This window comes from Salvelinus sp. IW2-2015, unplaced genomic scaffold (assembly GCF_002910315.2).
Source record: "Salvelinus sp. IW2-2015 unplaced genomic scaffold, ASM291031v2 Un_scaffold1433, whole genome shotgun sequence".
Taxonomy (NCBI): domain Eukaryota; kingdom Metazoa; phylum Chordata; class Actinopteri; order Salmoniformes; family Salmonidae; genus Salvelinus; species Salvelinus sp. IW2-2015.
In genome coordinates, this window is record NW_019942905.1 from 181,423 (window position 1) to 194,195 (window position 12,773).

Sequence of the window (12,773 nt, forward strand, 5' to 3'; positions counted from 1 at the left end):
TCTGTATGGAGGACAGGGTAGAAGGGGAGAACTTTCCCTGCTGGCGTAATAAGAGAATGGGCTGTCGGATGGAAAGGGGTGGTGATGAGGTAGGGGTGAAATTAATCCCAGGACATAATGGCTTTTGCAGGCTGCAGTCTTGTTTCCCATGTGAAAACCTCTAACGCAGCACAGCGCACTACCCCCCCTGGCCTCTCCCCTGGCCTGAAGTTAACCACTCAATTTCTAACACTCTCCAACCCAAGACTTTAGTAGTCCACTCTTTTTGGCCTCGGGTGTGCTTAAATGGAACAACCCTCTGGGTGTCTGAACAACCCTCTGGGTGTCTGAACAACCCTCTGGGTGTCTGAACAACCCTCTGGGTGTCTGAACAACCCTCTCGGCCAGGTCACATACTAAACTTTCCCCCTTATGCATACCCCATTACTTCATATTAGAGCTGGAACGATAAACTGAAAATGATCGATACTGACCATATACCGAGGACATTTTACTGATATTGATAATAACAATAAGTTGCCTTTACTAGAGGAATGTGAAGTTTAAAATGTAAGTCTGCTAATATGGACTATTGCTAACGGGACAATTGATAGCTACAACATCAGCAGCAGAAGCACAATAAAAAGTAACTGGTGCACATTGTTATGGTTCAATTGATAGTTATGGTGATAATTCTGTCAATTGATTGTGACATGGACTTTGGTCCATATCACCCAGCTGTACTCCATAGCTTGTCTACTCTAGCTGAAGAGAAGCCTGCTGGCCCAGTGATCTGACTCATACCACTGTTGACAGCCTCAGTATATATTAACACCATCTCAATGTGGCTTCTGCTGTCTTGACCACTGTGGACCTCTAATAACACTGCTGAGCTGAGCTGTACTCCACCATAGTGGTTGGATCTGTGCTTCAAAGGACAATGTGAAAACATTTCCAAGCCAGCACAGATGGTGTTTAAACCACTGTAATGGCTCCTGGTCAAGAGGCCAATGAGCAGTGGTTCCAGGTAGAGGTGCTTTCTGCTGTGTTGTGTAGTGTGGGTCCTCACGCCCCAGTGTGAGTGTTACTCTACTGTGGGTTCATCTGGGCTACTCTTCCTGGGGTCCGGGGCCTGAAGGTCAGGAGGACATAAAGCCGAAAGGATTTATTAGCCAGGCCATTCTCCACGCCTGATGATCAAAGACTAGTTTGGCCTCTACCGTCACCTCTTCCCTTTCTCTTCATCAACCCTTTTCCTTTCAACATCAAGCTGCTTTTCTGTGCTGGCACAGCCAGGGGCCTACAGTGTCATCGTCTATCTGATGAATGCACTAATGTCAGTCGCTCTGGATAAGAGCATCTGTTAAATTACTCAAATGTAAATGGCTATTCCAGAGAAATGGGAGGGTGTTTTTCAGTTGCAACCCCTTCACTGGCCTAAACATCTCCATGGAAAGGACTTTGATTTGTTTTGATGATTACATTTCTTGTCCTTCTAGAGGAACTTCTTTCCACAGCTCCAAGTTACATACAAAATAAGAACAAGTTGCATAGAATCACAACAAGAAACAAACTAAGAATTAAACTCATAAGAAAATAGCAGACCTAAATGAAATAGAAAAGCAATAAAGTATAGACTACGTGGAGTTGATCCTTCACCCACGTCACACCTGACAGTGTTTCCCTTGAAGAGGATGGGGAAGTACTAACATGATTGCTATTTTGAAGTGTGACCTGTTGGGATTTCACACCATGGTACTTGAGACAGAGTTATGTCTCCCTAGGTACAGGGATGATGGAGCAATACATCTGAATGGGCCTGTTTGGAATTTTATTGCAGTGTACAAGTGCTCATGTAGGGCCATGTGCCATTCTTTTTAGTTTTGGTAGTTTGTTTCAATGTTCAGAACTGTTGCTAATTGAAACATAATGTCATGTCAGCTAAACAGTATGGCCGACAGAATCAGGGTGGAACATTAGATGATTCCGTGCCAAATGTAGAAGTGGCGTTTACATAGAGCCGGTGAATAATGGAATACACGTTTAGAACTGAGAACTACATGTAACTGCCAACATAAAGGAAACACTTGAGTAAATGAGGGATACAAAGCAAAAAAAGAAACGTCCTCTCACTGTCAACTGTGTTTATTTTCAGCAAACTTAACATGTGTAAATATTTGTATGAACATAAGATTCAACAACCGACATAAACTGAACAAGTTCCACAGACATGTGACTAACAGAAATGGAATAATGTGTCCCTGAACAAAGGGGGGGGGGGTCAAAATCAAAAGTAATAGTCAGTATCTGGTGTGGCCACCAGCTTTATGTTGGCGTTTCCTTTATTTTGACAGTTACCTGTACATCGCAATGTAAATTGGTGTGTGTGCGTGTATCTACAGTTGAAGTCGGAAGTTTACATACACTTAGGTTGAAGTCATGAAAACTTGTTTTTCAACCACTCCACACATTTCTTGTTAACAAACTATAGTTTTGGTAAGTCGGTTAGGACATCTACTTTGTGCCTGACAAGTAATTTTTCCAACAATTGTTTACAGACAGATTATTTCACTTATAATTCACAGTATCACAATTCCAGTGGGTCAGAAGTTTACACACACTAGTTGACTGTGCCTTTAAGCAGCTTGGAAAATTCCAGAAAATTATGTCATGACTTTAGAAGCTTCTGATAGGCTAATTGACATAATTTGAGTCAATTGGAGGTGTAACTGTGGATGTATTTCAAGGCCTACCTTCAAACTCAGTGACTCTTTGCTTGACATCATGAGAAAATCAAAAGAAATCAGCCAAGACCTCAGAAAAAATTGTAGACCTCCACAAGTCTGGTTCATCCTTGGGAGAAATTTCCAAACGCCTGAAGGTTCCACGTTCATCTGTACAAACACCATGGGACCAAGCAGCCGTCATACCACTCAGGAAGGAGACGCGTTCTGTCTCCTAGAGATGAATGTACTTTGGTGCGAAAAGTGCAAATCAATCCCAGAACAACAGCAAAGGACCTTGTGAAGATGCTGGAGGACACGGGTACAAAAGTATCTATCCACAGTAAAAACAAGTCCTATATCGCCATAAACCTGAAAGGCAGCTCAGCAAGGAAGAAGCCACTGCTACCAACCGCCATAAAACAATCCAGACTACAGTTTGCAACTGCACATGCGGACAAAGATCGTACTTTTTGTAGAAATGTCCTCTGGTCTGATGAAACAAAAGTAGAACTGTTTGGCCATAATGACCATTGTTATGTTCGGAGGAAAAAGGGGGAGGCTTGCGAGCCGAAGAACACTATCCCAACCGTGAAGCACAGGGTGGCAGCATCATGTTGTGGGGGTGCTTTGCTGCAGGAGGGACTGGTGCACTTCACAAAATAGATGGCCTCATGAGGAAGGACAATTATGTGGATATATTGAAGCAACATCTCAAGACATCAGTCAGGAAGTTAAAGCTTGGTCACATGGGTCTTCTAAATGGACAATGACCCCAAGCATACTTCCAAAGTTGTGGCAAAATGGCTTAAGGACATCACAGTCAAGGTATTGGAGTGGCCATCACAAAACTCTGACCTCAATCCCATAGAAAATTAGTGTGCAGAACTGAAAAGGTGTGTGCGAGCAAGGAGGCCTACAAACCTGACTCAGTTCCACCAGCTCTGTCAGGAGGAATAGGCCAAATTCACCCAACTTATTGTGGGAAGCTTGTGGAAGGCTATGTTTGACCCAAGTTAAGCAATTTAAAGGCAATGCTACCAAATATTAATTGAGTGTATGTAAACGTCTGACCCACTGGGAATGTGATGAAGGAAATACAATCTGAAATAAATCATTCTCTCTATTCTGAAATTTTATATTCTTAAAATAAAGTGGTGATTCTAACTGACCTAAGACAGGGAATTTTTACTCGGATTAAATGTCAGGAATTGTGAAAAACTGAGTTTAAATGTGTTTGGCTGAGGTGTATGTAAACTTCCAACTTCAACACAGACACACCATTAGACACACACACACACACACCATTATATAGACACACACATTACAGACACACCATTATATAGACACACACCATTAAATACACACACACCATTATATAGATACACACGCAATATATATATTTTTTATATATATATATATATATATATATATATATATATATATATATATATATATATATATACACACACTATAATGGGGTGTGTATATATATGTATAGTGGTGTGTATTGGAATGGTGTGTGTGTGTGTGTGTGTGTCTATATAATGGCGTGTGTAAAATGACGTGTGTATTGGAATGGTGAGTGTGTATATATGTATGTGTGTGTGTATATATGTATATATATAAATAAATGGCATGTGTATCTATATAATGGTGTGTGTGTGTGTCTATATAAATGGTGTGTGTCTATATAATGGTGTGTGTGTTGGTTGAATTCATTCAGATGTGCAACTGACTAGGTTTCCCATTTCCCCAGTATGGACAGTAAATGAATAGAAAAGGTTATTAATGAGCATCAATACTCAAAGCACAATACTTCTCCATCATAGATGTGAATTAGTCACATTGTCTAATGTCCGTATCTATGAGCTGATGTGTTATGTTATCCTACATTAACCTGACCTTTGTTTTGTGTGTTCCAGATCCTGGCCATTACAGTGCTGAGTCCTTCTCAGAACTCACAGAGTTTGAGTACCTGAGGAAGGTCCTGTTTGAGTACATGATGGGACGGGAAACTAAGGTAATTTAATCAATATGCACCTTTAGCGTTCATTCTTAAAAGTCTAAGCCATTAGGGTGGGTCCTAAGCTGACATATGGAATTGTTTTAAGATTATTATACTATGGATCATTTAGCAATTTGATCTTAAATTTTATAACTTCTTAGGGTTTCAAAAACATTTATAACAATGATTTGTTAAATTATAGATTTTGGTCATTAATACTATAGCTCAGAGAAACACATTCATAAATGGAAAGAAATAGTCAAAAAACAAGCTTTTGACGTGTTTGTCCTATGTCTATGAGATAGCTCAGGAAATATATATATATTGTACACATATTTAAGCCCTTTTTTTGGATATGCGCAAAACTACTTCCATTCATTTTAAAAATTGGTTCTGGTTACTTTCAGATGAGTCCTGTGACACTTGTGGGGGTTTTAGAGCAAAACGGAGAACGCCATGGTGTTGGTGAAAGTCTCCCCTTTCCACAGTGGGGTCACATTTGTAGCCCAAACGGTTCGGACGCTACAAACAGAAGTTGTCACATCAACTGTAGTGACGCCTCAGCATTGTGGTGCAGTGCTTTTGACTGCTGCGCCATCCAGGTCTGAGTTTCCCCTTTCCAAAGAGTGGTCATAATAGTTTGAAGTTCAAACTGTTCGGGCGTTAGTCGTTTTCGTGAGAATATAGATTTTCGGGATGTCTCATGGTCTGACAAACACCGCTCTGTCACCTTTCACCACAGATGCGGAAGTGTTACATCGGCAGATGGGGTGGATTGAGATGCATCCCATGCAAAAAAACATCTCTAGCTTAAACTGACAGATTTATTATTATGCCAATTAGATTTTATGCACCGGCGTGTCAATCGACTGTAGGGGATTAAAGTAACCTTTTCTGAAAAGGGAACATTGACAGTGCACGTAAGTGACCCACCGCCTTGATTCAGTCTTATGTAGCAACATTTTTAATAATGTTTTTTACATTAGATAAAAGCAGAGACGGAGCTACAATATACCATACACTACAGTTGATGAATAACGGGGAAGTAATTGGCTAGCTTGCTACACACCCCACTCTGACCATTTTACTCAGCCTAGCAGAGATGGTTAGGCTGTTTTCGTGTTATCCAGAGCATTGGTGACTAACTGCTGTTGACAACAATTTGATTACACTTTTTTGCCGATGTTTACTGACACCGGCCATATTCAACAGGTGAGGAGCGTTCGTAAATTCATCAGTTGTTCTGCGCTCTGGCACACTTAGACGAGAGTTCTCTGAAATCGAGTTTCATTTACAAATGCACCCGAAATGTATATTTGCATAGTGGAGTCTTTTGTTAAAACATGAACCATAATCCCAACTCATGACGTTACTACCCTGCATGAATCTGCAGGTAGCTAACCAACACGGTTCAATGTTAGCTGACATTAGCCTATAACTAGCCAAGCAAATGGCTCTGAGATACAAATAAGATCATACATGTAACCTAAGCTAGCGAGCCACCCAGCTAACATTAGCTAGCTAACATCACACTTTAACTTGAAATGAAAACGACTGTCAAGATTAGAAACGTGTAATATCTGAAATTAGCTAGCTATCTTACCCATATACATCATTGTTGGACGCTTCTCCCTGTCACGGATGCCATGGTTGACCTTAGTTTGAAGATGTAACCCGGAGACAGGTGTTTCCTCCACCTCCTTAGCTATCGTACTGTAATTACACTGAATTCAAAACTTGGTCCTCCAGAAAGTGGAGCAACAGTTATGCAGTTCTACTAAGCAACATATGTAAAAAGCCACGTTAGACAGGATTACCTACTCATACTGACCAGCTCAAATAGACAGAAGCGRGCTACATGGCAGACCAAAACCAACTCATCTCTCGGCATGTCCAGCCCACTCATTATCTCAGCCCAATCATGGCTAGTGGGAAGGTTGCTTCCTTTTTCTTTGGCTAAACCAACTAGGCTCGTAATTTTAACAATTTTATTCGTATTTACAGATGGCATGAAAGTTCACATGTTCCAGAAGGCATTTCTGCAAAAAAAAATGCATTTTGATAAAATAAAAAAAAGATTACATTCAAATGGCTCTTGTGTGAAGTAGTGATCCGCAACACATGCCTAGTTTCCTGAAATGGGTCATATGAGCTCATAATCCCAGTTTCTTGAAATATAACAACCGGTATCACACTTTCCTTTTATTCAGCTCAGGATACGTTGCCATGTGTTCAGTTGCTTACCCTCAATGAAAAGGTGAGAGGAGAAGGAGGCGGTAGAAAACTGAGAGAAAGGTGGGATGAGAAGGAGGCGGTAGAAAACTGAGAGAAAGGTGGGATGAGAAGGAGGCGGTAGAAAATGGAGGGAAAGGAGGCCGGATGGAGAGAGGCCAATAAAGTTCACCGTTCCCACATAGCGCAATCACCCAGTTAGACCCATACAAAAGTAATTGTGTGTTTCTGTTTTCGTTTAGCACAGGGCCTAATTAATGATTCTGCATGGGAATTAACAGTGCTAGTTGACCCGGTCCTAAAGTCAGCGGGGTATCAGACACTCACATAAAGCTAGTAGGGTTACCCCCTAGGTCCTCACTAAGCTGTTAAGCTTTATGTCATAGCCATATCATTATGGCCTCCCTGTGAATGGAAGGATGTCCTGAAGGAGGCCTGGCCCGAGACATATACAGTCTATTCACATGATGCACGCTGCCATTTTAACTTCTTACTGGCCTTGTTTAGCTCCTCTTGCACAAGAAGAGATCTTTGGGTGGTTGTTGCCCTGGTTTCCTCAAACAGCAGCACTGTTTATGATTAGGCCCATTATTTATGGAATAGCTAACGCATGCTGCTAACTCTGGCATATAGACCTGGAGTTGATTAGGAGGAAGATAATGGGTTAATTGCTCTGTGAGCAGGCTTATTTGATTGGGTAGCTGATGGTGGTGTTGAGGGCAGGGGTTCCCAGAGCCTTATGGGCTGCAGTGAGGGATCTGAGGTGGTGAATGGCTGGACATGGGTTCACTGAACTTCCATTTTGGATATGATCGTGATGAGGGCAGAGGGTCACAGAGTGTGACTCCAAGTTGGCTCAGGATGGGGTGTAGTGGACAATCTGAGCTGGGTGAATGGCTGGATAAGGGTTAACTGAGTGTCAATGTTGGATTGTCGTGGGTTGCAGTCGGGGATCTGACGTCCGTGAATGGCTAGACAGTGGTTCACTGAGCATCCATGTTGGATCTGGGCTGGGAGAATGGCTGGACAAACAAGGATATTTAGTACTAGGTTCACTGCCATGATCCAAACCCGGATGCCAAGAATTGACATTGAAAAACATTGGAACCATGTGGCGGGATACCCATGTGTTAAGTACTCCTCTTGGAGGAGGGAACGCAACACCCCAACTCCCCGTGGAGTGAAAAAGTTGTGTGATCGTAGGTGCGGGGAAGGACGACAGAGGCAGATAAAAATACAGTTTACAGGGAATTTATTATTCCTTAACACGGTAATGTGGGGAAAAGGGGCTGGACGGAACCAAATCAAAGAAAGTTAGTTAAGGAATCCCCTCTCCTACCTTACCTGCCTTCCCACTACTTACCTATCCTTTAGCACCGCCTGGCGCTAACCAAAATACAGGGGGTGGTCTGCCCAGGTCTTACCTAGTGTGCATAGACAGAGTACATACTACGGGTTATGTATGCCCGCAGGCCTCTTGCTTAAACACTCCCAAGGTGCCTTCCCCTTCCCCCCTGGGAACCAATGAAACAGAATAAGTGAAAAAATAAAGTCCTAGTGTCATACACATACCTCTGAAGGAGCGGCTACAAAATAATAATATCAACAAAACATTCACTGAACAACACAGGACATAAAAAGAAGCTCTCTTCTGACGAAGGAACACTGGCTTTTATCAAGCTGGAGAAGGAGTTTGTAATTGAAGAGACAACTGTATCCCCTGACGAGAGGGAGGGGTCATAGCTCCAATCAGTGATGGGGCCGACCAATCAGGTGCTTTAGGAATCCAGGAAGCCACTTCTTGAAATACGCGTACAAACCCACAACAACACAAACTGGGGAACGTAACACCATACCATTGAGTGCACTGCCTCCAAAAATTAAGTTGTGAAACTGTCATCAGTTTCCCAACATATATCATTAACATCAACAGCCCCACCTTAAAGTTGAAGTTTAAGAATTTTTCACGTGAAGAAAAAAAAAAGGTAAAAAAAAACTGCCTATTTGAATGTATCCTACTTTTCTTTGTCAGGTGGCTAAGTAATTTCTGTGTTTTCTCTTCCCTCCCACAGACGATGGCTAAAGTCATAACCTCCATGCTCAAGTTCCCACCAGACCAAGCTCAGCAGGTTCTGGAGAAAGAGGATACAAAAGCAATTGTAAGCATCTGTTCTTCCTCGTTGTAAAGCCACTAACGATGAGCCATATGCAACCACACACAGACACATTCTCACACACAGTCCGTGCTATGTCAGCAATTGCTTACAGACATTACCTTGGCCTATAGTGCATTCGGAAAGTATTCAGACCCCTTGACTTTTTCCACATTTTGTTATGTTACAGCCTTATTATAAAATGTATTTAAATTGTTTTCATTCCTCATCAATCTACACACAATACCCCATAATGACAAAGCAAAAACAGGTTTGTAGATTTATTTTTATATTTTATAAAAATAAACTGAAATATCAAATACGTTTTCAGACCCTGTACTCAGTACTTTGTTGAAGCACCTTTGGCAGCGATTACAGCGTCGAGTCTTCTTTGGTATGACGCTACAAGCTTAGCATACCTGTATGTGAGGATTTTCTCCCATTCTTCTCTGCAGATCCTCTCAAGCTCTTTCAGGTTGGATCTGGAGTGTTGCTGCACAGCTATTTTCAGGTCTCTCCAGAAATGTTCGATTGGGTTCAAGTCTGGGCTCTAGCTGGGCCACTCAAGGACATTCAGAGACGTGTCCCGAAACCACTCCTGCATTGTCTTGGCTGTGTGCTTAAGGTTGTTGTCCTGTTAGAAGGTGAACCTTTGACCCAGTCTGAAGTCCTGAGCACTCTGGAGCAGGTTTTCATGAAGGATCTCTCCTCTCTGTACTTTGCTCCATTCATCTTTCCCTCGATCCTGACTAGTCTCCCAGTCCCTGCCACTGAAAATCATCCCCACAGCATGATGCTGCCATCACCATGCTTCACCGTAGGGATGGTGCCAGGTTTCCTCCAGACGTGACGCTTGGCATTCAGGCCAAAGAGTTCAATCTTGCCTTCATCAGACCAGAGAATCTTGTTTCTCATGGTCTGAGAGCCTTTAGGTGCCTTTTGGCAAACTCCAAGCAGGCTGTCATGTGCCTTTTACTAAGGAGTGGCTTCTGTCTGGCCACTACCACAATGTCCTGATTGGTGGAGTGCTGCAGAGATGGTTGTCCTCCTGGAATGTTCTCCCATCTCCACAGAGGAACTCTAGAGCTCTGTCAGAGTGCCGATTGGGTTCTTGGTCACCCCCCTGACCAAGGCCCTTCTCCCCCGATTGCTCAGTTTGGCCGGTTGGCCAGCTCTAGGAAGAGACTTGTTGGTTACTAACTTCTTCCATTTAAGAATGATGGAGGCTCCTGTGTTCTTGGGGACCTTCAATGCTGCAGAAATGTTTTGGTACCTTTCCCCAGATCTGTGACTCGACACAGCCCTGTCGCTGAGCTCTACGGACAATTCCTTCGGCCTCATGGCTTGGTTTTTGCTCTGACATTAGTATTTTTTTGCTCAGATTTTTTGCTCAGATTTTGACCCCCCCCCCCCTTTGTTCAGGGACACATTATTCAATATCTGTTAGTCACATGTCTGTGGAACTTGTTCAGTTTACGTTTTTGAATCTTGTTATGTTCATACAAGTAGTTTGCTGAAAATAAACTCAGTTGACAGTGAGGACGTTTCTTTTTTTGCTGAGTTTACTACTTGTAAGTAGCTTAAAGAACAGAAGCACAAATATCAACCCCCATTACACCTAAAACACTGTTTTGACTCCACTAAAGCCAGATCTAATATATTGTATGCTTGTACACGGTGCTTACCAATATGCCTCAATACTGTAACAGACAAGAGATAAGACATGTCTTCCCAATCCACGTTCCCATTGCTGTAACTGATACTGTAGTCAGGACAAAGTGGTCTACATGGTTATTGTTGTTTAAGATGCTGATGATCTGGAAGAGTTTATCAATATACAGTGCATTTGGAAAGTAGGTGTGATGTTCAGATCCTGTGCAGGTGTCGTTACATGTGGTCTGCCACTGTGAGGACGATCAGCTGTCCGTCCTGTCTCCCTGTAGCGCGTCTCACAGTACGGACATTGCAATTTATTGCCCTGGCTACATCTGCAGTCCTCATGCCTCCTTGCAGCATGCCTAAGGCACGTTCACGCAGATGAGCAGGACCCTGGGCATCTTTCTTTTGGTGTTTTTCAGAGTCAGTAGAAAGGCCTCTTTAGTGTCCTAAGTTTTTCATAAATGTGGCTTAATTGCCTACCGTCGTTTAAGCTGTAGTGTCTTAACACCGTTCCACAGGTGGCATGTTCATGAATTGTTTATGGTTCCATTGCACAAGCATGGGAAACAGTGTTAAACCCTTAACTTCACAGATCTTCATTGTAATTTGTTTTTTTACGAATTATCTTTGAAAGACAGGGTCCTGAAAGAGGGGCCGTTTCTTTTTTTGCTGAGTTGTATATTACTGTTTGTGCAGTTAATGTAATCCTGTATCTTTCTTCTCCCTATTGTTTTCAGCCCTGGCTACGATGAAGGGCAGGTATCAGGATGATGCTGGTACTTTAAGGATGGAGATGGACTTTACTGCTGCTGAAGGACTGCAGACTGCTGCACCACTGTGGACTAGATCTAGCCCGTGTTGTGTGTGTGTGTGTGTGTGTGTGTGTGTGTGTGTGTGTGTGTGTAGTGTGTGTGTGTGTGTGTGTGTGTGTGTGTGTGTGTGTGTGTGTGTGTGTGTGTGTGTGTGTGTGTGTGTGTGTGTGTGTGTGTGGATATATGGTACGAGGGAGGTAGAAAATAGACCATGTAAGGATCATCATAGTTGCTATTTCTTCCAATCTAATTTCACACAATGAAATACGGATTTTAAATCATGAATTATACAATATTTCTTTTTTTTCTTCTTTTTTTAGTCCAGGGTTAATTATATATCTATTTTACGGATGGCTTGTGCAATAAGTTTTTGTTGATCATTGGGTTGATTCTTTGTTGTGGTTTTTTTTGGTTGAATGTTGTTTTTCAGTTGATCTATGGTTTTAGGTTGTTTATCAGTAGAGTTTTGGTTTAATGTTTTTCAGTTGATCTATGGTTTTAGGTTGTTTATCAGTAGATGTTTTGGTTTAATGTTTTTCAGTTGATCTATGGTTTTAGGTTGTTTATCAGTAGAGTTTTGTTTAATGTTTTTCAGTTATCTATGGTTTTAGGTTGTTTATCAGTAGAGTTTTTGGTTTTAATGTGTTTTCAGTTGATCTATGGTTTTAGGTTGTTTATCAGTAGAGTTTTGGGTTTAATTTTTTCAGTTGATCTATGGTTTTAGGTTGTTTATCAGTAGAGTTTTGTTTAATGTTTTTCAGTTGATCTATGGTTTTTAGTGTTTTATCAGTAGAGTTTGGTTGTATTTCTACTGTGTGTCACTTCCTCATGACGTTGATGGAATCTGAGAAATATAATTTCTAGGGATTCTAAATATGAATCTACTTTCTATTTATATGGATGAATGACCCTTTGACTGTACTTTCCTGTTCCTTAACTCTACCTTCCCGTCCCTTAGCTCTACCTTCCCGTCCCTTAGCTCTACCTTCCCGCCCTTAGCTCTACCTTCCCGTCCCTTAGCTCTACCTTCCCGTCCCTTAGCTCTACCTTCCTGTCCCTGAACTGTCTCTTCCTGTCCCTGAACTGTACCACTTAAGGACACCCCTGCTTTATGGTTTCCCACAGCTTTTCTACTTTATATTTTGTGGAGACAATAAAAGAAAAACTCAACATAATGTAAAGATGTAAATACACAAAGTGAATCGTG

General features: G+C 41.9%; 1 protein-coding gene across 1 annotated transcript in view; it reads left to right on the forward strand.

The window, feature by feature from the left end:
* LOC112070819 (golgin subfamily A member 4) overlaps positions 1–9,101 on the forward strand; it is a 37,079-nt gene extending 27,978 nt beyond the window's left edge. Inside the window, exons 16-17 of the mRNA XM_024138267.2 lie at positions 4,628–4,725; positions 9,015–9,101. The gene's annotated coding sequence lies outside the window, so the exon portion shown is untranslated. The remainder of the gene's footprint in view (positions 1–4,627; positions 4,726–9,014) is intronic.
* Positions 9,102–12,773: the final 3,672 nt, after the last annotated feature.